Source organism: Salmo salar, chromosome 07, assembly GCF_965601325.2.
Source record: "Salmo salar chromosome 07, fSalSal1, whole genome shotgun sequence".
Lineage (NCBI taxonomy): Eukaryota > Metazoa > Chordata > Actinopteri > Salmoniformes > Salmonidae > Salmo > Salmo salar.
In genome coordinates this window covers 45,169,851-45,193,741 of record NC_138297.1, presented here as the reverse complement: position 1 = coordinate 45,193,741, position 23,891 = coordinate 45,169,851, and the positions used below count along the sequence as shown (strand labels likewise).

At 44.5% G+C, this 23,891-nt stretch overlaps 1 protein-coding gene and 1 non-coding gene across 2 annotated transcripts in view; one reads left to right on the top strand and one right to left on the bottom strand.

Moving 5' to 3' along the window:
- Nucleotides 1-21,797, bottom strand: part of LOC106609328 (transcription factor SOX-5) — a 326,155-nt gene extending 304,358 nt beyond the window's left edge. Inside the window, exon 1 of the mRNA XM_045721992.2 lies at nucleotides 21,667-21,797. The gene's annotated coding sequence lies outside the window, so the exon portion shown is untranslated. The remainder of the gene's footprint in view (nucleotides 1-21,666) is intronic.
- trnaa-ugc (transfer RNA alanine (anticodon UGC)) lies at nucleotides 18,925-19,001 on the top strand. The gene has a single exon. It is a non-coding gene; the product is annotated as a tRNA-Ala (tRNA).
- Nucleotides 21,798-23,891: the final 2,094 nt, after the last annotated feature.

The following is a 23,891-nucleotide window of genomic DNA, read 5'->3' as shown; positions in this document are numbered from 1 at the left end:
GACACTAGAGCCCTGTCCCTGACATGGTGGCAGAAACTAGAGCCGTGTCCCTGACATGGGGGCAGACACTAGAGCCCTGTCCCTGACATGTGGGCAGACACTAGAGCCCTGTCCCTGACATGGTGGCAGAAACTAGAGCCCTGTCCCTGACATGGGGGCAGACACTAGAGCCCTGTCCCTGACATGGTGGCAGACACTAGAGCTGTGTCCCTGACATGGGGGCAGACACTAGAGCCCTGTCCCTGACATGGAGGTAGACACTAGAGCCCTGTCCCTGACATGGGGGCAGACACTAGAGCCCTGTCCCTGACATGGAGGCAGACACTAGAGCCCTGTCCCTGACATGGAGGCAGACACTAGAGCCCTGTCCCTGACATGGGGGCAGACACTAGAGCCCTGTCCCTGACATGGAGGCAGACACTAGAGCCCTGTCCCTGACATGGAGGCAGACACTAGAGCCCTGTCCCTGACATGGGGGCAGACACTAGAGCCCAGATCAATCAGGTGTGATCAGTGTTTTTGTCTTTAATCACAGTTACACTGACCTTGACCCTACCTAGCTATAAGGACACTTACTGAAGAGGTCCATGTAGACTGACACAAAACACACACACACACACACACACACACACACACACACACACACACACACACACACACACACACACACACACACACACACACACACTTAAGCATGCATAGTCACACACAAACAAACACAGATACACACAAAAGCATGCAATCACACACACACACACTTTCCCCAGCCCCAACTTAACATGGAAGGCCTCTGCCTTCTAAAAGACAGAACCAATCAAATAAAGACTTGTGCCTGCCTATCAGTCCCTCCCTGCTCTGCCCAGGCAGAAGTAATCAAATCAAGGATGTGCTCTCTCTCACTAATGAAAAGCTTCTTGTCAAAAGAGCTGTTGTTTGGTGTTTGGTGATCCCCCTGTCACTATAAACCAGAAAGCTTGAGTTCCTCCCGGTAAGTACCGTAGCAGCCAGTAACACAGACACAAACTTTAACCCTGACTCTCTGACCCAAATATCTATGGATAATGTATACATATACACTGAGAGCACAAAATGAGACTATTAGGCTCCTGCTGTGTGTGTGGAGGCAGAAAAAAAAAGAATGTATGAAATGTATGCATTCACTACTGTAAGTCGCTCTGGATAAGAGCATCTGCTAAATGACTAAAATGTAAAATGTTAAAAAATGGAGGCACCACTACTGTACCTCTTTGTGTAACACTAACATCAAGGCGGTGACCCGATCCTGTAGGTTCATGCTCTACAACATTCGCAGAGTACGACCCTGCCTCACACAGGAAGCGGCGCAGGTCCTAATCCAGGCACTTGTCATCTCCCGTCTGGATTACTGCAACTCGCTGTTGGCTGGGCTCCCTGCCTGTGCCATTAAACCCCTACAACTCATCCAGAATGCCGCAGCCCGTCTGGTGTTCAACCTTCCCAAGTTCTCTCACGTCACCCCGCTCCTCCGCTCTCTCCACTGGCTTCCAGTTGAAGCTCGCATCCGCTACAAGACCATGGTGATTGCCTACGGAGCTGTGAAGGGAACGGCACCTCCATACCTTCAGGCTCTGATCAGGCCCTACACCCAAACAAGGGCACTGCGTTCATCCACCTCTGGCCTGCTGGCCCCCCTACCTCTGAGGAAGCACAGTTCCCGCTCAGCCCAGTCAAAACTGTTCGCTGCTCTGGCACCCCAATGGTGGAACAAGCTCCCTCACGACGCCAGGACAGCGGAGTCAATCACCACCTTCCGGAGACACCTGAAACCCCACCTCTTTAAGGAATACCTAGGATAGGATAAAGTAATCCTTCTAACCCCCCCCCCCCCCCCTTAAAAGATTTAGATGCACTATTGTAAAGTGGTTGTTCCATTGGATATCATAAGGTGAATGCACCAATTTGTAAGTCGCTCTGGATAAGAGCGTCTGCTAAATTACTTAAATGTAAATGTAATGTTTACATTTAGGGCTTGTTCAGAGGATCAGCTGCATGGCTGTTCAAGCCTTGACTGAACAAATGGATTTACATAGCTGATCTAATAAACATGTACACAACATGGTGATAACTTGTTGTACAGTAAATAATGATTTGATAATGAGCATTGTGGTAACACATTATCATTAGATAGGACCTACACCAACAACAGGACAGTAATGTACCATTATTAGTGAATTTGAAGTACTGTCTCTGAGCTCTGTAACAGCAGACAGTTAGTGAAGCTCACAGGAAACTTAATGCCACAGAGACATGATTCCTGACAGATGATTTTCACACCCAGCAGACAGCCAGTGGAGAAAATAGCCCAGATGTACAATATTGTACAATATTTGCCCATTATTCTTTACAAAATGATTCAAGCTCTGTCAAATTGGTTGCTGATCATTGCTAGGTCCCGTGTGGCTCAGTTGGTAGAGCATGGTGTTTGCAATGCCAGGGTTGTGGGTTCGATTCCCACGGGGGACCAGTACAGAGAAAAAATTGTATGAAATGTACAGTATTCACTACAGTAAGTCGCTCTGGATAAGAGTGTCTGCTAAATGACTAAAATGTCTAACCAAACGTTTTCAGGTCTTGCCGTAGATTTAAGTCAAAACTGTAACTCAGGCAGTCAAAAACATTCACTGTCTTCTTAGTAAGCAATTTGTGTAGATTTGCCATTGTGACTTAGGTTGTTGTCCTGCTGAAAGGTGAATTCATCTCTCAGTGTCTGGTGGAAAGGAGGCAGAACCAGGTTTTCCTCTTGGATTTTGCCTGTGCTTAGGTTCATTCCGTTTCTTTTTATCCTGAAAAACTCCCCCGTCCTTAACGATAACAAGCATACCCATAAAATGATGCAACCACTACTATGCTTGAAAATATGGAGAGTGGTACTCAGTAATGTGTTGTATTGGATTTGCTCCACACATAACACTTTTTATTTAGGTACAAAAGTGAATTGCTCTGCCACATTTTTTGCAACATTACTTTAGTGCCTTGTTGTAAACATGATGCATGTTTTGGAATAAATATTGGTATTCTGTACAGGCTTCCTTCTTTTCACTCTGTCATACTTATTTCCCTCATTAAAATGCAAATCAATTTATAACATTTTTGACATGCATTTTTCTGGATTTTTTTGTTGTTATTCTGTCTCTCACTGTTCAAATAAACCTACCATTAAAATTATAGACTGATCATTTCTTTGTCAGTGGGCAAACGTACAAAATCAGCAGGGGATCAAATACTTTTTTTCCCTCACTGTAGGTTAGTATTGTGGAGTAACTACAATGTTGTTGATCCATCCTCAGTGTTCTCCTATCACAGCCATTAAACTGTGTAACTGTTTTAAAGTCACCATTGGCCTCATGGTGAAATCCCTGAATGGTTTCCTTCCTCTCCAGCAACTGAGTTAGGAAGGACGCCTGTATCTCTGTAGTGACTGGGTGTATTGATACACCATACAAAGTGTAATTAATAACTTCACCATGCTCAAGGGTATATTCAATGTAAGCCCACGTTTTATCATAATTATTTATAAAAAAGATCTGTCAGCTGTATTTTGCAGAGGGGGCTCACTGACTGGACCAGGGAAAGAGTACCCCCGCACCACCTCGTAAGTGGTTCCTTCCAAGGTGCACCATGCAGCACAAATATGCTTGGCAAAACAATAGTGCATGCAGATAGTATCTTCTGTGGAGGGGAAGAGAGAGAATGTGTCAAGTGACACACCCAGTGTTTTATTTTACCTTTATTTAACCAGGCTAAGAACAAATTCTTATTTACATTGACGGCCTACACCAGCCAAACCCGGACGACGGTGGGCCAATTGTCCTCCGCCCTATGGGACTCCCAATCACGGCCGGTTGTGATACAGCCTGGATTCGAACCGGGTGTCTGTAGTGATGCCTCTAGCACTGAGATGCTTTGCCTTAGACCGCTGCGCCATTCGGGAGCCCAATTAGATTTGATTAGGTTTGAGCTGCCGGTGAAGGGCAGGACTCCCAGGAGGTACAGTATGTTTATAAATGAATTTGATCAAGCTATGTAGCCTATTTATTCCTACTTGATGAGCAAGTAAAACCAAAATGTTTTGTTCTTTCTCTGTAAAATTAGCCACCTAGCAATTGTATGAAGTAGGCTTTAGCTAGCCAGCTAGATAGGTTCCGAGTGTCCCAACCTCATTACTAGCTACTAAGCCATTTCAGGCTACCAATCCAGTTAGAGTAGCTTGTCTGACTATCTTAGCTGGCATGCCTGCTGGCAAGGTTGCTAGACTTTAGAAAATACTAGAATCTCTTTCATTCTTGGGTTATGATGATACTATACCAGTGTGGCAATTGTACTAAACTCTTAAGGCATGTACGTTCTTAAATAATCAATGTGCATCATTCATTAAAGTGACAATTGAACAGATAAAGAGGTAAGCTTAGATCACCTATGCATTTTTGACATGGAATTAGGCATAATGATTATGGCTCTAGATTGCAGGAAAAAGCTGTTGCAAAATTCTCTGAATTCAACATCCCCCCTCAGTCCTCACATAATGCACACACACACACACACACACACACACACACACACACACACACACACACACACACACACACACACACACACACACACACACACACACACACACACACACACATAGACATACAGGGGGTCAGACATGACTGTGCCTCCTCTGTCTGCCGTGTAAACCTCAGCAGGGACTAATTATTATCATTACAGCTGTTTGAGAAGTGTTTCCAAACAAGGCAATCAAAGTGTGTCCTTATAATTAGCAAGAAGTAGCAGCAGCCATCTCTCTGTCTACTGCTTTCCTCCTGTGTGTGTGTGTGTGTGTGTGTGTGTGTGTGTGTGTGTGTGTGTGTGTGTGTGTGTGTGTGTGTGTGTGTGTGTGTGTGTGTGTGTGTGTGTGTGTGTGTGTGTGTGTGTGTGCCATGCATGCGTGCGCTTCTTTGTGTGTACATGCATGCGCATCTGTGTACGTGTGTGTGATGGGTTTGAGAGGCAGGCAGCTAGGAGATAGATGAATCAGATCCTCCCAATGGAAGACAACCTGTACACTGTGCTCATTGTGCAGGAGAGACAGCTTGAGTGAAAACAAAGTGACACAAATCATTTGAAGCAGAAGAGACACACAACAACCTGTCAGCAGGAGAAATGCCACTAATTTTTCTGTCATCTGCCAGCAGTTTAACAAGAGACTGTAGAGAGACGGAGCGTTCTGCCCCCACACTCTTCTCCTTACAGCCTTTTTTAGAGAGGGGGTGGGAGAGAGGGGGTGAAAGAGTGAGGGGGGAGATCAAGATATACCGTATGTATAGACAGAGTGTGAAGGAATGAGAAATAAAATGCGAGGATAAAATGCCCTAGCCTCCCATTCTCTCTGTACTTACCAACCTCCCCTCTCTCGTGTGACTGGCTCTCCTTATTACTCCTGTGAACACACAATATCCAGTCCTTCTAGCCTTATATAGGTTACACACACACACGCACACACATTGCTGCTAATATAACACCCAGTCAGGCCCAGCCATAGCAGAGCATAAATTAGAGGTAGTCTCCTCTGGTCCAGGAAAACAGAAACAGGACCTAAGTCAGTCTGCTCTGATTCTGTCAGTGTGGAACCAATGTAGGCAACAGAGATCCTCACACATACTATACAGTACTTAATGCATACACACACAACTCCTTTTCCCAAGTGTGTGTGTGTGTGTGTGTGTGTGTGTGTGTGTGTGTGTGTGTGTGTTTTTGTGTGTGTGTGTGTGTGTGTGTGTGTGTGTGTGTGTGTGTGTGTGTGTGTGTGTGTGTGTGTGTGTGTGTGTGTGTGTGTGTGTCAGTCCTCCCCTGTCCCTGTGACCTCCATCCAAATGGCACCCTATTCCCTATGGGCCCCCTGGTCTAAAGTAGTGCACTACATAAAGAATAGGGTGCCATATGGAACGACGCCCTAACCTAATTATCTGGTATACCGTTCAAAAGTTTGGGGTCACTTAGAAATGTTCTTGTTTTTGAAAGAAAAGCAAATTGTTTGTCCATTAAAATAACATCAAGTTGATCAGAAATACAGTGTCGACATTGTTAATGTTGTAAATGACTATTGTAGCTGGAAACGGCAGATTTTTAATGGAATATCTACATAGGCGTACAGAGGCCCATTATCAGCAACTATCACTCCTGTGTTCCAATTGCACGTTGTGTTAGCTAATCCAAGTTTATCATTTTAAAAGGCTAATTGATCATTAGAAAACCCTTTTGCAATTATGTTAGCACAGCTGAAAACTGTTGTTCTGATTAAAGAAGCAATAAAACGGGCCTTCTTTAGACTAGTTGAGTATCTGGAGAACCAGCTTTTGTGGGTTCGATTACAGGCTCAAAACAGCCAGAAACAAATAACTTTCTTCTGAAACTTGTCAGTCTATTCTGTTCTGAGAAATGAAGGTTATTCCATGCAAGAAATTGCCAAGAAACTGAAGAACTCGTACAACGCTGTGTACTCCCTTCACAGAACAGCGCAAACTGGCTCTAACCTGAATAGAAAGAGAAGTGGGAGGCCCCGGTGCACAACTGAGCAAGAGGACAAGTACATTAGTGTTTAGTTTGAGAAACAGACGCCTCACAAGTCCTCAACTGGCAGCTTCATTAAATAGTACCCGCAAAACACCAGTCTCAACGTCAACAGTGAAGAGGCGACTCTGGGATGCTGGCCTTCTAGGCAGAGTTGCAAAGAAAAAGCCATATCTCAGACTGGCCAATAAAAAGAAAATATTAAGATGGGCAAAAGAACACAGACACTGGACAGAGGAAGATTGGAAAAAAGTGTTATAGACAGACAAATCTATGTTTAATGTATTCGGATCACAAAGAAGAACATTCATGAGACGAAGAAAAAATGAAAAGATGCTGGAAGAGTGCTTGACGCCATCTGTCAAGCATGGTGGAGGCAATGTGATGGTCTGGGGATGCTTTGGTGGTGGTAAAGTGGGAGATGTGTACAGGGTAAAAGGGATCTTGAAGAAGGAAGGCTATCACTCCATTTTGAACACCATGCCGTACCAAGTGGACGGCGCTTAATTGGAGCCAATTTCCTCCTACAACAGGACAATGACCCAAAGCACAGCTTCAAACTATGCAAGAACTATTTAGGGAAGAAGCAGTCAGCTGGTATTCTGTTTATAATGGAGTGGCCAGCACAGTCACCGGATCTCAACCCTATTGAGCTGTTGTGGGAGCAGCTTGACCGTATGGTACGTACGAAGTGCCCATCAAGCAAATCCAACATGTGGGAGGTGCTTCAGGAAGCATGGGGTGAAATCTCTTCAGATTACCTGAACAAATTGACAACTAGAATGCCAAAGGTCTGCAAGGCTGTAATTGCTGCAAATGGAGGATTCTTTCTTGATGAAGGCAAAGTTTGAAGGACACAATTATTATTTCAATTAAAAATTATTATTTATAACTTTGTCAACTTCTTGACTATATTTCCTATTCATTTTGTAACTCATTTCATGTATGTTTTCATGGAAAAGTGACCCCAAACTTTTGAACGGTAGTGTGTGTATATATATACACTATATATACAACGGCTCAGACACGAGAGGTATGTGGCAGGGTCTACAGTCAATCACGGACTACAAAAGAAAAACCAGCCCCGTCGCGGATCACGATGTCTTGCTCCCAGACAAACTAAACAACTTTTTTGCTCGCTTTGAGGACAATACAGTGCCACTGACACGGCCCGCTACCAAAACCTGTGGGCTCTCCTTCACAGTAGCCAACGTGAGTAAAACATTTAAACGTGTTAACCCTCGCAAGGCGGCATCCCCGGCTGCGTCCTTAGAGCATGCGCAGACCAGCTGACGACGCAATCGCCATCACACTGCACACTGCCCTAACCTATCTGGACAAGAGGAATACCTATGTAAAAATGCTGTTCATCGATTACAGCTCAGCATTTAACACCATAGTACCCTCCAAACTCGTCATTAAGCTCGAGACCCTGGGTCTCGACCCCGCTCTGTGCAACTGGGTCCTGGACTTCCTGACGGGCCGCCCCCAAGTGTTGAGGGTAGGTAACAACATCTCCACCCCGCTGATCCTCAACACTGGGTCCCCACAAGGGTGCGTTCTCAGCCCTCTCCTGTACTCCCTGTTCACCCATGACTGCGTGGCCATGCACGCCTCCAACTCAATCATCAAGTTTGCAGACGACACTACAGTGGTAGGCTTCATTACCAACAACAACGAGACGGCCTACAGGGAGGAGGTGAGGGCCCTCGGAGTGTGGTGTCAGGAAAATAACCTCACACTCAATGTCAACAAAACAAAGGAGATGATCTTGGACTTCAGGAAACAGCAGAGGGAGCACCCCCCTATACACATCGACGGGACAGTAGTGGAGAGGGTGGAAAGTTCCTCGGCATACACATCACGGACAAACTGAAATGGTCCACCCACACAGACAGTGTGGTGAAGAAGTCGCAGCAGCGCCTCTTCAACCCCAGGAGGCTGAAGAAATTCGGCTTGTCCCCAAAAACACTCACAAACTTTTACAGAGCATCCTGTTGGGCTGTATCACCACCTGGTACGGCAGCTGCTCCGCCTATAACCGGAAGGCTCTCCAGAGGGTAGTGAGGTCTGCACAACGCATCACCGGGGGCAAACTACCTGCCCTCCAGGACACCTACACCACCCGATGTCACAGGAAGGCCAAAAAGATCATCAAGGACAACAACCACCCGAGCCACTGCCTGTTCACCCCGCTATCATCCAGAAGGCGAGGTCAGTACAGGTGCATCAAAGCGGGGACCGAGAGACTGAAAAACAGCTTCTATCTCAAGGCCATCAGACTGTTAAACAGCCATCACTAACATTGAGTGGCTGCTGCCAACATACTGACTCAACTCCACCCACTTTAATAATGGAAAATTGATGTAATCAATTTATCACTAGCCACTTTATATTATATAATGTTTACTTACCCTACATTGCTCATCTCATATGTATATACTGTTCGCTATACCATCTACTGCATCTTGCCATCTTGATGTAATGTATCACTAGCCACTTTAAACAATGTCACTTCATTTAATGTTTTCATACCCTGCATTGCTCATCTCATATGTATATACTGTACTCTATACCATCTACTGCATCTTGCCTATGCCGTTCAGCCATCACTCATTTATATATTTTAGTTGTTGTTGTTGTTGTGAAATTGTTAGGTTATATTACTTGTTAGATATTACTGCATGGTCGGAACTAGAAGCACAAGCATTTCGCTACACTTGCATTAACACCTGCTAACCATGTGTATGTGACAAATAAATTTGATTTGATTTTATATATACATATATACAGTTGAAGTGGGAAGTTTACATACACTTAGGTTGGAGTCATTAAAGCTCGTTTTTGCAACCACCACAAATTTCTTGTGAACAAACTATAGTTTTGGCAAGCCGGTTAGGACATCTAGTTTGTGCATGACACAAGTCATTTTTCCAACAAATGTTTACAGACAGATTATTTCACTTACAGACAGATTAATTCACTGTATCACAATTCCAGTGGGTCAGAAGTTGATATACACTAAGTTGACTGTGCCTTTAAACAGCTTGGAAAATTCCAGAAAATGATGTCATGGCTTTAGAAGCTTCTGATAGGCTAATTGACATCATTTGAGTCAATTGGAGGTGTACCTGTGGATGTATTTCAAGGCCTACCTTCAAACTCTGTGCCTCTTTGCTTGACAACATGGGAAAATCAAAAGAAATCAGCCAAGACCTCAGAAAAAAAAAATGTAGATGTCCACAAGTCTGGTTCATCCTTGGGAGCAATTTCCAAATGCCTGAAGGTACCATGTGCATCTGTACAAAAAATAGTACGCAAGTATAAACACCATGGGACCACTCAGCCGTCATACCGCTCCGTACTTTGGTGGAAAAAGTGCAAATCAATCCCAGAACAACAGCAAAGGACCTTGTGAAGATGCTGGAGGAAACAGGTGCAAAAGTATCTATATCCACAGTAAAACGAGTCCTACATCGACATGACCTGAAAGGCTGCTCAGTAAGGAAGAAGCCACTGCTCCAAAACCGCCATAAAAAAGCCAGACTACAGTTTGCAACTGCACATGGGGACAAAGATCTTACTTTTTGGAGAAATATCATCTGGTCTGATGAAACAAAAATAGAACTGTTTGGCCACAAAGACCATCGTTATGTTTGGAGGAAAAAGGGGGAGGCTTGCAAGCCGAAGAACACCATCCTAACCGTGAAGCACGGGGGTGGCAGCATCATGTTGTGGGGGTGCTTTCCTGCAGGAGGGACTGGTGCATTTCACAAATAGATAATTTCCCTGCCTCATGATGCTATGTGGATATATTGAAGCAACATCTCAAGACATCAGTCAGGAAGTTAAAGCTTGGTGGGTCTTCCAAATGGACAATGACCCCAAGGATACTTCCAAAGTTGTGGCAAAATGGCTTAAGGACAACAATGTCAAGGTATTGGCGTGGCCATCACAAAGCCCTGACCTCAATCCCATGGAACATTTGTGGGCAGAACTGAAAAAGCATGTGCGAGCAAGGAGGCCTACAAACTTGACTCAGTTACACCAGCTCTGTCAGGAGGAATGGGTCAAAATTCACCCAACTTATTGTGGGGAGCTTGTGGAAGGCTACCTGAAACATTTGACCCAAGTTAAACAATGTAAAGGCAATGCTACAAAATACTAATTGAGTGTATGTAAACTTCTGACCCACTGGGAATGTGATGAAAGAAATAAAAACTGAAATAAATCACTCTCTACTATTATTCTGACATTTCATATTCTTAAAATAAAGTGGTGATCCTAACTGACCTAAGACAGGGAATTATTACTAGGATTAACTGTCAGGAATTGTGTATATATATATATACACACACAACAGACACTCCTGGCCAGATAGTCCATCTAGTCTTTTGATTAGTCCTTACTGTCCCTTTATTCTGTTCATCTATCAGACCCTACAGCACTCTGATGGCAATGGGAGGAATAGGCTGATCATAAAGCCATGTCAGAACGTGCACGTGTGTATGCTTGTTTGTGTGTCTGTGCTTGCGCGCGCGTGTGTATCCCCAGCACTAATGAAGGTCTTGAGGTCAAGGATAACTTGTAAAATAAATCAGGACTGTACGTCCAGCAAAAGGCCAGGACAATGAAAACCTGTACTGCTGCCACAATCTAGCCCATAAGAGCTGAGAGTTACAGACAACACCTCCCTACTAATAACAAAAGCCTGTTACACGACCCTGAGGATAGATGGATCTATAGAAATGGATTGGATTGTATAACAGAGTTTATTGTCCACTATCCAGGCTTTATCTGAGCTGTTAAACCTTGAGAAGAGTTGACCAGGGCCCATATTCAGAAAGCGTCTCAGAGTAGAAGTGCTGGGATCCGGTCCCACTGTCCATATAATCGTATTCACTATGATCTGAAAACCCAAACTTATTCTGGATCAGACACTCCTACTCTGAGATGATTTAAGGAAATTGGCCCAGGCATCTCCCAGCTATCAACAGAGCATATTAGGTTTCGATTGAACTTTACTTCATGGGTTGACAATGGTCATATATGCAGTGTGTGTGTGTGTGTGTGTGTGTGTGTGTGTGTGTGTGTGTGTGTGTGTGTGTGTGTGTGTGTGTGTGTGTGTGTGTGTGTGTGTGTGTGTGTGTGTGTGTGTGTGTGTGTGTGTGTGTGTGTGTGTGTGTGTGTAAAACCTGGGGATATGGAGGAGATTGAGCCAAACAACCTGACAGCTGTCAGTAGGACCCATTTCAGCTGACACACACACACACACACACACACACACACACACACACACACACACACACACACTGCTCAAAACACACACACACAGACACGTCAATTAGGGTCCAGTATGGAGAGCTGAGCAGTGGAGGACGATGGGGTCTCAGACTCACTCCCTGCAGCCACTGTCAGAATGATACAAACCAATAGAGCACCTGGCAACACACACACACACACACACACAATAGCAACTGCCCTCCACAGGGAAAAAGCACATGACAAGATAGATCCTTAAAATTTGACCCACTAGCTAGAAACGGATGGTTTTGTCCTGACTGGACCAACACAGAGTTCGATCTCAGTTACAATCAATCTGTCAAAGAAAGGGTGTGAATTTGTCTGAGTGTGTGAGTGTACCAGTTTCTGTCTAAAGTAGAACAGCACTACAATGAAGAATGACCACTGAGAGTGTCTAGAGCCACAGGCAGAGAGAGAGAGAGGGATGGAGAGAGAAAGAGAGACTAATAGAGAGAAAGAGGGGATATGAGGGTAGGAAGAGGAGGAGGAGGAAGCACGATAACAATACAACAAAAGACCCAGAAAACAAAAAAGAGAAGGAAACAGAGGGAGAGAACAGAGGAGAGAGAGACAAAGTAAGTACAATCATTAAAACTCATCAGATTGCCTTCCTGTCCTATCAGGCAGCATCAAACCGGCGTGGCGCGATCAGGAGGGGGACTACAAAGTGGCTCCGCCGGCCTACAGAAGAGAGGTTTTGATCACACTAATTAAAAGCCATTTTGTTTAAAACAAACAGACACAACTCTAATTGGCTCTTTTCCATAAGAAAGGGAAGATGTTGAAAGTGAAAGAACGCACAGGGAAGATCAGAGGGACGCTGTCAGGCAGACAAGCTAGCTCACACTCGCAGACTGTCGGAGAGAGAGAGAGAGAGATACATGTACAGACAGACGCATGCATACACACGCATACACAAAACAGGCATACACATGTACAATGCACATAAACGTTAAAAAACACACACACACACACCTCACATAGCCCCTCTTGCCCTCTTGACTCACACACAGATACACAGAGATACACAAACAACAACTCTGACGCGCGTACTGTACAGTACACACCGGCTACACACTCAGACAGGTACACAAACAAAGGTACACACCACCTCACATACGACAAGGTAATTAAGCACAAAAGACAGCTGACTTTATATGGAACATATGGTACAGACATACTTAAATGTTGTAAGTCATAACGCACATAATGTCCACCATACATCTCTCTCTGTCCCCCTCTCTCTTTCTCTCTCTCAAAGTTAAAAACAGCACTTGAAGTGGCAAAGTATCAAGGAGTTTCAGATTCCCTCTAAACTCCGAGAACAAAAGCCTTTGATTCTTTAAAGAGGAACCTATCGGTGAAGCACTTGAAAAATGCTACTGAATGCCTTTGCTGTGGGAATAAGACGGTAGCTCGCTCGCTCTAGGTGTACAGTAGCTGTGGTTGACGAGCTGAACAGATTTCCCCTTCCTCTCTGGCTCACTTCAACACTCAGATTGACTTTAACAGAAGTCAGACGCCCTGGGCACTGCAGTGGTGTATTTAGAAGACACTGATCTAGGGTCATTTTATTTTTCATTTTTACCTCTAATATATAATATTGCCTGGGTACACTGATCTGTGATCAGCCACTAGGTGTAGACACTAATCTAAGGTCAGTTGTACATTTTTACATAATGTTAGGATTTGGGGAGGGTAAACTGATCCTAGATCTGTGCCTAAGGGTAGAGGCAGTGGGAGCAGCAATGATTAAGGTTGTGATTTGGGGAGGGTGAGCTAATCCTAGATCTGTGCCTAAGGATAGAGGCAGTTGGAACAGCAGTGGAGCCGGCCAAAGTGGTATCTTCCTTTTTCACACACACACACACACACACACACACACACACACACACACACACACACACACACACACACACACACACACACACACACACACACACACACACACACACACACACACACACACACACACACACACACACACACACACACACGTCACACATATATCCATAAAAACCCACAGACAATCCCTATACAGTAGACCAGACACACACAGTCTAATTCCTCCTCTTGTGAAAACAATGCCATGAATACAGTAGCACTGTAATCATGACACACAAGGCAGAACAAAGCAGACAGAGCATCAGAGTTCGTTGAAAATTAAACATCCAATCTTCGGGAAGCATCAATTCACATCATCCAACCTCTTTTTTTTCTCCTTCCTGCTTTGTGTTCACTATTCCAGACAAGCGCAATGATTGAATTACAAAAAACACTGGGGTAATTTAAACACATACACAATACATTCCATTAGAGATTCCCCTCTTGTCTGAATACAAATGTTCAGTTATCTATATGATAATAGACAAACACGTCTGGCTCGCCACAATATAAGAGGGACACGACGTAGCGGCAGCGCCTAAAGACAAAATGATCTGTAATACAATCTGCTCAATAGATTGCCAACCGTCTTCATGTGCAGAGTTGGGCTCTGGATCGCGAGACAATAAGCGCCCCGACAACAAAGAAGATGATAGTGTTTTGTTAGACGAGCAGAGACATTGTGCTTGGCAGAGAGAGAGAGAGAGAGAGGGAGAGAGAGGGAGAGAGAGAGAGTTAGCGTTAGAGAAAGAGAGAGAGAGAGTATTGATATTCAGAGGAAGTGCAGTGGAGGGGAAACACTATGTGACAGGTAACAGGTAGAGACACAGCCTGTTCCAATGTTCATTCATATATTCACATGGTACAGTGACAATCTGTGACGGAGGTATACGAGTGACTCACATGTACCGTAGGACATCTACTTTATGTCTATAGGGCTCATGTGAGATGGGAATGGGTAGGAAGAGGCTGAGCAAGCCAATGTGTTTACGTGTGTCCTTCTATTGATTCAGTGTGTGTGTGTGTGTGTGTGTGTGTGTGTGTGTGTGTGTGTGTGTGTGTGTGTGTGTGTGTGTGTGTGTGTGTGTGTGGATCACACAAGAGCCTGTTCCTCACGCATTGTACACGCTGACCATCTCACTCCAATCACTATAGAGAAAGGAATGAGCAGAAAGGAGAAAGGAGAGGCGCCAGAAATCACAAAGGAATTCCATTTTCTCTTGGCACATATGATGTATTATTAATCCAATTTTACGTGGACCCTTAAATTCGGAGAAAAATCACATGGAGCAAATTAATGAGGTAAACGTAATGATCTGCCATGATCAAAGGCAATCGGTGTTGAGCAAGTATAGCCACCAATTAGTAAAATAAGCCCAGGATAGGGACTAAAATATTCACCGAGCATCCTGATGAAAAGACAAGGTCAGAGAGAATGGACTAATTTCACAAATGAAACGCTGTGTTTCTGTGGTGGAGACAGGAGACAGGCCTACGTGTGGTTGTTCCGGGGGGGCGGGGGGGGTAGAGAGGGGCGGAGATGGGTCATGTTAGAAACCCCAGGAGTGTTTAGTCTGAGAGAGAAGGTCCCAAAAGAGCAAAGAAACTGGCTATACTTTGATAACAATAAAGAAGGTATCGGAGTATACGGACTGTTTTCTTTGGCACAATGGAAGCGGTTTCTGTTTGATCTAAGCGAGTGGGCCTCATTTTTGAGGAGTTGATCCACAAAGGACTGAAAAAGTGCTGTTTTGCTGACTTAAAAGGTAGAAGAACAAACTATGAACTCATTTTTGTAGGAGAACAGATACACTGTATGCGTAACTTTACACACAAATGGAGTGAAGTCGCACTGTAATTTGGAAGATGACTGGAAAAATATGAGCCTTACACAGACCTTTGTGTAAATCATGTGTTGCTGTCAGTGGGTTGTTAGACATCACAAGGTTCATGTGAGGATCTCAATTCAGGATTCAGATGTGTACACCCCTCCATCCACTATAAGAGGTCGGGAAAGAAAAGAGACAACAGAGGAGACTTGCAAAGCAGGCAGCCATTCATTCTCCAATCATAAAACACGAGACTGTTATTGTGTCTTGTCAATCACAATACAAAAGCCAGGCTACATCAGGCCGTTCAAGAGTTTTCAAAAAGCAACAGAGTAAATGAGAGATGAACAGAGTCACTGTTCAAACAGAAGACACAGCTGCAGAATCCCAACTCATCCCATTCCACCGCGGTATAAGGTCCAATATGTTCACAGACTTAACACCGTATATAGAGATATCAACGTTTACCCGATTTAAACACAACCCGCCTTACTTATTTTAATTTTATTGTAATTCATGAACATATTCAACAGTATATCTTTTTCTCTTCTTCTTAGGGAATGTGTTTCTGTCCCGGTTTAGGATTATTAAGCAGCTTTTCTTTCTTATAATGACAGATATTGTAACGACTCACTCACAGAAAAGCTTCTCTGGAATATGAGCAGGCATATCTCTCAATTGAATAACAATGGAACACTTTGCGGATCTGTAAAAAAAGAGAGAAAGTTAGCAGTTCCTTTTATGAATTCTTAATCCTGACCTCAAAAAGGAACTGGGGGTATTTTGGTTCCATTCTATTGGTGTTATTCTCCCTAAGCCTGCCTGTGCGCTGGTAACAGAAGACAATGTTAGGACAAGCCACTTAAGCCCATTAGTCTTATAATTCATATGTCTTGGCAAACGCTGTTTAGCCCAGTCCAAAGCTCTGGGAGCTAGCTCTTCTCCCACTGGCTCCTGGCTGGGGCTGAGAGAGAGAGAGAGAGAGGGGTGGGTGGGTGTAAGCTCCTAGCTCCAAGGCACTCTGCAGGGAGGCAAAGAAGAAAACAGAAGAAGAGTGACAATAAAGAGGGGAAGGAGAGAAAAGAAAGAGATGATGGAGAGGACTAAGAGAGAGAAGAGAGAGAGAATAGAGGGAGATGAGATATATCCTCAGAGTCAAGAGGGAGAAGAGGGAGAAAGAGATGCACTACATGATATGTGGACACTGCTTGTCGAACATCTCATTCCAAAATCACGGACATTAATATGGAGTTGGTCCCCCTTTGCTGCTATAAAGGCTTTCCACTAGATGTTGGAACATTGCTGCGTGGACTTGATTCCATTCAGCCACAAGAGCATTAGTGAGGTCGGGCACTGATGTTGGGTGATTAGGCCTGGCTCCCAGTCGGCGTTCCAATTAATTCCAAAGGTCTTCTATGGGGTTGAGGTCAGGGCTCTGTGCAGGGCAGTCAAGTTCTTCAACACCAATCTCGACAAACCCTTTCTGGACCTCGCTTTGTGAACGGGGGCATTGTCATGGCCAAACTGCTGCCACAAAGTTGGAAGCACAGAATGTAATTGTATGCTGTAGCGTTAACATTTCCCTTCACTGGAACTAAGGGGCCTAGCCCGAACCACGAAAAATAGCCCAAGACCATTATTCCTCTTCCACCAAACTTTACAGTTTGCACTATGCATTGGGGCAGGTAGCGTTCTCCTGGCATCTGCTAAACCCAGATTCGTCCATCGGACTGCCAGATGGTGAAGCGTGATTCATCACTCCAGAGAACCCAATGGCGGTGAGCTTTACACCACTCCAGCCGACGCTTGGCATTGCGCATGGTGATCTTAAGCTTGTGTGCGGCTGCTCAGCCATGGAAACCCATTTCATTAAGCTTCTGGCGAACAGTTCTTGTGCTGACGTTGCTTCCAGGGGAAGTTTGGAACTTGGTAGTGAGTGTTGCAACCGAGGACAGACGATTTTTACACACTACAGCCCTCGGCGGTCCCGTTCTGTGAGCTTTTGCGGTCTACCACTCCACGGCTGAGCCGTCGTTGCTCCTAGACGTTTCCACTTCACAATAACAGCACTTACAGTTGACCAGAGCAGCTCTAGCAGGGCAAAAATTTGACGAACTGACTTGTTGGAAAGGTAGGATCCTATGACGGTGGCACATTGAAAGTCACTCTTCAATACAGGCTATTCTACTGCCAATGTTTGTCTATTGAGGTTGCATGGCGGTGTGCTCGATTTTATACACCTGTCAGCAACGGGTGTGGCTGAAATAGATGAATCCACTAATTTGAAGGGCTGTCCACATACTTTTGGAAAGGAGAAGTATGCTCCTGCAAGCCGCCAAACATTAGAAAATTTGTTTACAGTTTCCTGTCCTGCATGCGATCAACAACCAGTTAAAAAGGACTACAGTACAAGGGGAAAAGTACTGTATCTAAGGCCTTTCTACACTACCCCTGACATTTGCTTCCTGCATTCCTGCATTCAGTTCTATGTTAGCAGTTGTTCTTGTTCTTGCCATCCTCATCAGTACCATTCAGGCTCTGTCATTCACTGCCTGTCAGACTGTCATATCTGTCCTGTCCCTGCCTCACCTGCTTGTGTGTGTACAGTGAGGGGAAAAAAGTATTTGATCCCCTGCTGATTTTGTACGTTTGCCCACTGACAAAGAAATGATCAGTCTATAATGTTAATGGTAGGTTTTTTTAAAGAGTGAGAGACAGAAAAACAACAACAAAAATCCAGAAAAACGCATGTCAAAATTTTTTGAAATTGATTTGCATTTTAATGAGGGAAATAAGTATTTGACCCCCCTTTTAATCAGAACTATTTCTGGCTCCCAGGTGTCTTTTATACAGGTAACGAGCTGAGATTAGGAGCACACTCTTAAAGGGAGTGCTCCTAATCTCAGTTTGTTACCTGTATAAAAGACACCTGTCCACAGAAGCAATCAATCAATCAGATTCCAAACTCTCCACCATGGCCAAGACCAAAGAGCTCTCCAAGGATGTCAGGGACAAGATTGTAGATCTACACAAGGCTGGAATGGGCTACAAGACCATCGCCAAGCAGCTTGGTGAGACGGTGACAACAGTTGGTGCGATTATTCGCAAATGGAAGAAACACAAAAGAACTGTCAATCTCCCTCGGCCTGGGGCTCCATGCAAGATCTCACCTCGTGGAGTTGCAATGATCATGAGAACGGTGAGGAATCAGCCCATAACTACACGGGAGGATCTTGTCAATGATCTCAAGGCAGCTGGGACCATAGTCACCAAGAAAACAATTGGTAACACACTACGCCGTGAAGGACTACGCAGTGGTCCCACTGTAGCTCAGTTGGTAGAGCATGGCGCTTGCAACGCCAGGGTTGTGGGTTCAATTCCCACGGGGGACCAGTATTTAAAATGTAATAAAATGTATGCACTCTACTGTAAGTTGCTCTGGATAAGAGCATCTGCTAAATGACTAAAATGTAAGGACTGAAATCCTGCAGCGCCTGCAAGGTCCCCCTGCTCAAGAAAGAACATATACATCCCCGTCTGAAGTTTGCCAATGAACATCTGAATGATTCAGAGGACAACTGGGTAAAAGTGTTGTGGTCAGATGAGACCAAAATGGAGCTCTTTGGCATCAACTCAACTCACCGTGTTTGGAGGAATGCTGCCTACGACCCCAAGAACACCATCCCCACCATCAAACATGGTGGTGGAAACATTATGCTTTGGAGGTGTTTATTATGCTTTGGAGGGACAGGACAACTTCACTGCATCAAAACGACAATGGACAGGGCCATGTACTGTCAAATCTTGGGTGAGAACCTCCTTCCCTCAGCCAGGGCATTGAAATTGGGTCGTGGATGGGTATTCCAGCATGACAATGAACCAAAACACACGGCCAAGGCAACAAAGGAGTGGCTCAAGAAGAAGCATATAAGGTCCTGGAGTGACCTAGCCCATAAAAAAATCTGTGGAGGGAGCTGAAGGTTCGAGTTGCCAAACGTCAGCCTCGAAACCTTAATGACTTGGAGAAGATATGCAAAGAGGAGTGGGACAAAATCCCTCCTGAGATGTGTGCAAACCTGGTGGCCAACTACAAGAAACGTCTGACCTCTGTTATTGCCAACAAGGGTTTTGCCACCAAGTACTAAGTCATGTTTTGCAGAGGGGTCAAATACTTATTTCCCTCATTAATATGCAAATCATTTTATAACATTTTTGACATGCGTTTTTCTGGATTTTTTTGTTGTTATTCTGTCTCTCACTGTTCAAATAAACCTACCATTAAAATTATAGACTAATCATTTCTTTGTCAGTGGGCAAACGTACAAAATCAGCAGGGGATCAAATACTTTTTTCCCTCACTGTACGTGTGTGTGTGTACGTGTGTGTGTGTGTTTAACTATCTTTGTTGGTAGCAGAAGTCCTCACAAGGATAGTACTACAAGGCAAATTGGGATCTTGCCTGTCCCCACGAGTTAAAATGCTATTTTAGGCTTAGGGGTTGGGTTTAGGGTTAGGGTCACAATTAAGGTTAGGGTTAGAATTACGGTTAGGGTTAGGAGTTACGGTTAGGGTTTGGGGTTGAGGTTAAGGTTAGGCTTAGGGTTAAGGTTAGGGTTATGGTTAAGGGTTAGGGGTTAGGGAAAAAACAATTTTGGAGGGGAATCAATTATTTAGTCCCCACAAGGATAGCAATACAAAACTGTGTGTTTGTGTGTGTGCGCTTGAGCGTGTGTGTGTGTGTGCGTGCTTATGAACGTGCATGTATGTGTGCAAGCGTATGGCGTGCATGTGTGTGCGGGCGTGTGTTTATGAACGTGCATGTGCGTGTGCATGCATATGGCGTGCATGTGTGTGTGTGTATGCCCGTGTATATGCGTGTATACAGCATGTTGTTTGTGTTCCCTCCCTGTCTGCCCATGGTCGGAAACCAATCCCTGATTTAACAAGGAGATAAGAACAGTCACTTCTACCAACATTGCCCAAAATAACAGCCACTGTACCCACTATATCATATCTGCTACACTGGCATGAGACTGAGGAAATATCAAACCCTCCCAGCAAGGAAATAAACCATTTTTAACCATATGATTCATATTGAAACAATAGGCTATATATAAACACGTTAAGAGCATGAACCTTAATTCATTATCTATGTACATAGGTATTTACATATATTAGTACTGCAACCACGATATTCAGAACAGAAACATATTCATGTAGCCCGTCTTTAACCATACATAGCCATATAAAGATGCTGTATAAAAGCAGTCCCAACACACACAGTAACTCTCACTAGTGTAACAGCAGTGACTTTTATGGCCAGAGTGCTCAGTCTCCTCAAATAGTTCATAAACAAGGGGCCCAGTGCTGCGGCGTCACACAACTCTTTACAAACTATACAGATATCAAAGAACAGATCAGTCACAGAGAGACAGGGAGACAGACGAAATAAATACTGGACTCCACGCCGTGTTGATGGTCATTAGAGTGGACAGACCAGTGTGAACACGCGCACATACACACACACACTTGGACTGGACGCTCAACGTTATTAGAACGCTTTTTAGGAGAGAAAGACTAGGAGAGGAGGAGAGGAAGAAGACGAGAGAGGAGATAATGAGGAGATGGGACAAAACTGGGCTCTCTCAATCACTATCTGTCATCTCTGAAACAGACCTACGCACTTGCTGTGGAGGAAGATAACTTGTTTGGAGTGAGAAATGCATCTAAAATGCAACCTGGATTAATACAATTTGAAATATACAATATGCACAAGAATTATCGGTGTAAGAGGTAAACTGTTTCTCTGTCTGGAGTGTAATATCTCCGGAGGTAAACTATTCAGCAGCGTTGGGGAGTTAATCCCAAAAGGCTTTAGAGAATCACTAACCGAGAACAGCACGATCAGCACCGGGAACACCCCACCCCCCACCCCCATGCACAGCCGGTAAACGTTGTAACGACAACAGGAGAGTACCACGCCACAGCTCCCTTCCTCTTAGTTTTCATCCCTCTGCGCGCGCAATAGCGATCACGGAAAAACCTCCCCATCACTCACCGGGTCTCGGTGACGATGGCGTCTTCCTCGTGTCTCGATATCGGGTCGGTCGCTGTGTGTAGGGGTAATTTGTGTGTGTCGCTCTCTCTCTTCTTATTATCTCTCCTGTCTCTCTCTCTCAAGGACGAAGTGAAATCCGTGCTCTGGTCATCCGGCAGACAAAACCAACACGCAGCGGCAAGAACAATATACAAAAAGGCAAGGAAGGGACAGAGGGGAGGAGAAGTCAATTTGTTTAGTGGCACTGAGACAAAAAATAACTGTCACCTATGGAGGTGGTTTAAAACTGGAGATAGGTTATATAATAGTGGCCAAGCCTATAAATCAAACTGTAGGCTAGAACAACAGTTTTAGATTGTCTCTGCGTGCGCTCTCAGCTCAAAGGTGTGTTTTCCTGCGCACTGTAGCCTACCTTGTTAATGCCACAGTATGGTGCAGAAGAGGCTAGGGGTGATAGGCAGCAGAGCATAGAAAATGTGCTTCTAATGTTGTCAAAAAACTAAAATGTTCGTTCCTGTCCAATTCGCTTTCACGGTTCAAGAGATGGGCCTTTTACGTCGCAATTCTGTAACACAAGGAGCAAAGCGCAACTCGGAGGCACTGTTCTATTCCAAAGTTAGCCCATATGAGAGAATTTCCCTCACTGCGCTGAGCAGTTGGAGAGAAGGGGGTGCAAATGTGTCAAGTAACGGGATGTCTAAATGGAGTGACCGCATAAGTCAGGTTTGACACACTTTATTATTTATCCTCAGCTGCGCTGCACTAGCAGCTCATCAGAGCACCGTCCGCCCTGTCTAGCCCCTAGGTGCGGCTCACGCTGCGCCAGCTACTAGCTGGCCGACCCAAAAAAGAGGAACTCAGTCGAGGGTCAATTAGCCCATGTCATCAAACTTGTTTTATATGGGTAAATGAGTCTAGCCAGCTATCTACACTTGTAGTAATCATGGTCGATTTTATGACCAGGCACAAAGGGCACGGGCCAAGGGGACCCTGATAGTTACTCTAGCTCAGATATCATATTAACATGACATAAGTAATGGCAAAATGGCTACAATTACAGGAAATTAGCTTTAAAACTGAAAAAATGTCTCTCCACCCTATGGCAAAATGTGTAAGATTGCAGCAAACTTTCTTTAAAACTGCAACATTTGTTTCTCTCCGCCATCAAGCTGGGGGGGGGGGGGGGGGGCCTGGAGGGCCAAACAAAATGTTACTTAGGCCCCGCAGAAAGCTAGGGTATGCCCTGAGAGAACAGTCAGTTGGTTTGATGGTACCCAGGTGTTATTCACCGTTGGCGCACATCTCTTCGATAATGAGCCGGTGTTTCCCGCCACTCCACTGAGCGTTCTAATTCACCTGTCACATCTGCAGAGCCTCTTCCGTTTGCCACGCAACGGTGCCTGCCTGCTCAGATGTCTCCATTACACAACTCTGTGTGGTGTGTGTGTGTGTGTGTGTGTGTGTGTGTGTGTGTGTGTGTGTGTGTGTGTGTGTGTGTGTGTGTGTGTGTGTGTGTGTGTGTGTGGGCTTTATCCTTGCACATTGTATGTAGTTTAAATATATAAATAGCCTAATAAGCTACAGCATACACTTGGTACCACTACATTTGGACAAAAGGTTAATGTCCAAAAACCCACAAAGAAGATGACGGTTATTGTTGAATTGCTATGTGCAGCCTGTGTAGACCTACCAGACGTTTTAGCTAGCATTCCACGGAGTTACAAGGAGAGGAATGTTAGCTAAAAAGACTGTTAACCAAGACCAGTGTAAGAGCACAAGGCTATATCTCACTTTCAAGAAAGAATTCTGAAAACACATCATTTTCAATAGCTGCCTTTGAAGTTTTATAGACAATTTCTTTGGACATTGTGGTTATGATCTTTGGCCTTTTTCAGATGTTTCATGTAATAATTAATTGTAGCCCACAACTGAAAAATCCCATTTCATGGAACTTCTGGACTTTATTGAATAAAGTAAAACAGTTATTTTAGGCCAACATATTGTTGTTTACAAGAAACCCTTCTTCTCCACCAAATGTCTACCCCTGGCCCTTGCAGCTCTTCTTTGATATTGTTCAACTGACACACACACACACACACACACACACACACACACACACACACACACACACACACACACACACACACACACACACACACACACACACACACACACACACACACCACACCACCCTGGGCAGAACATGTTTCTCTCACAACTTTGAC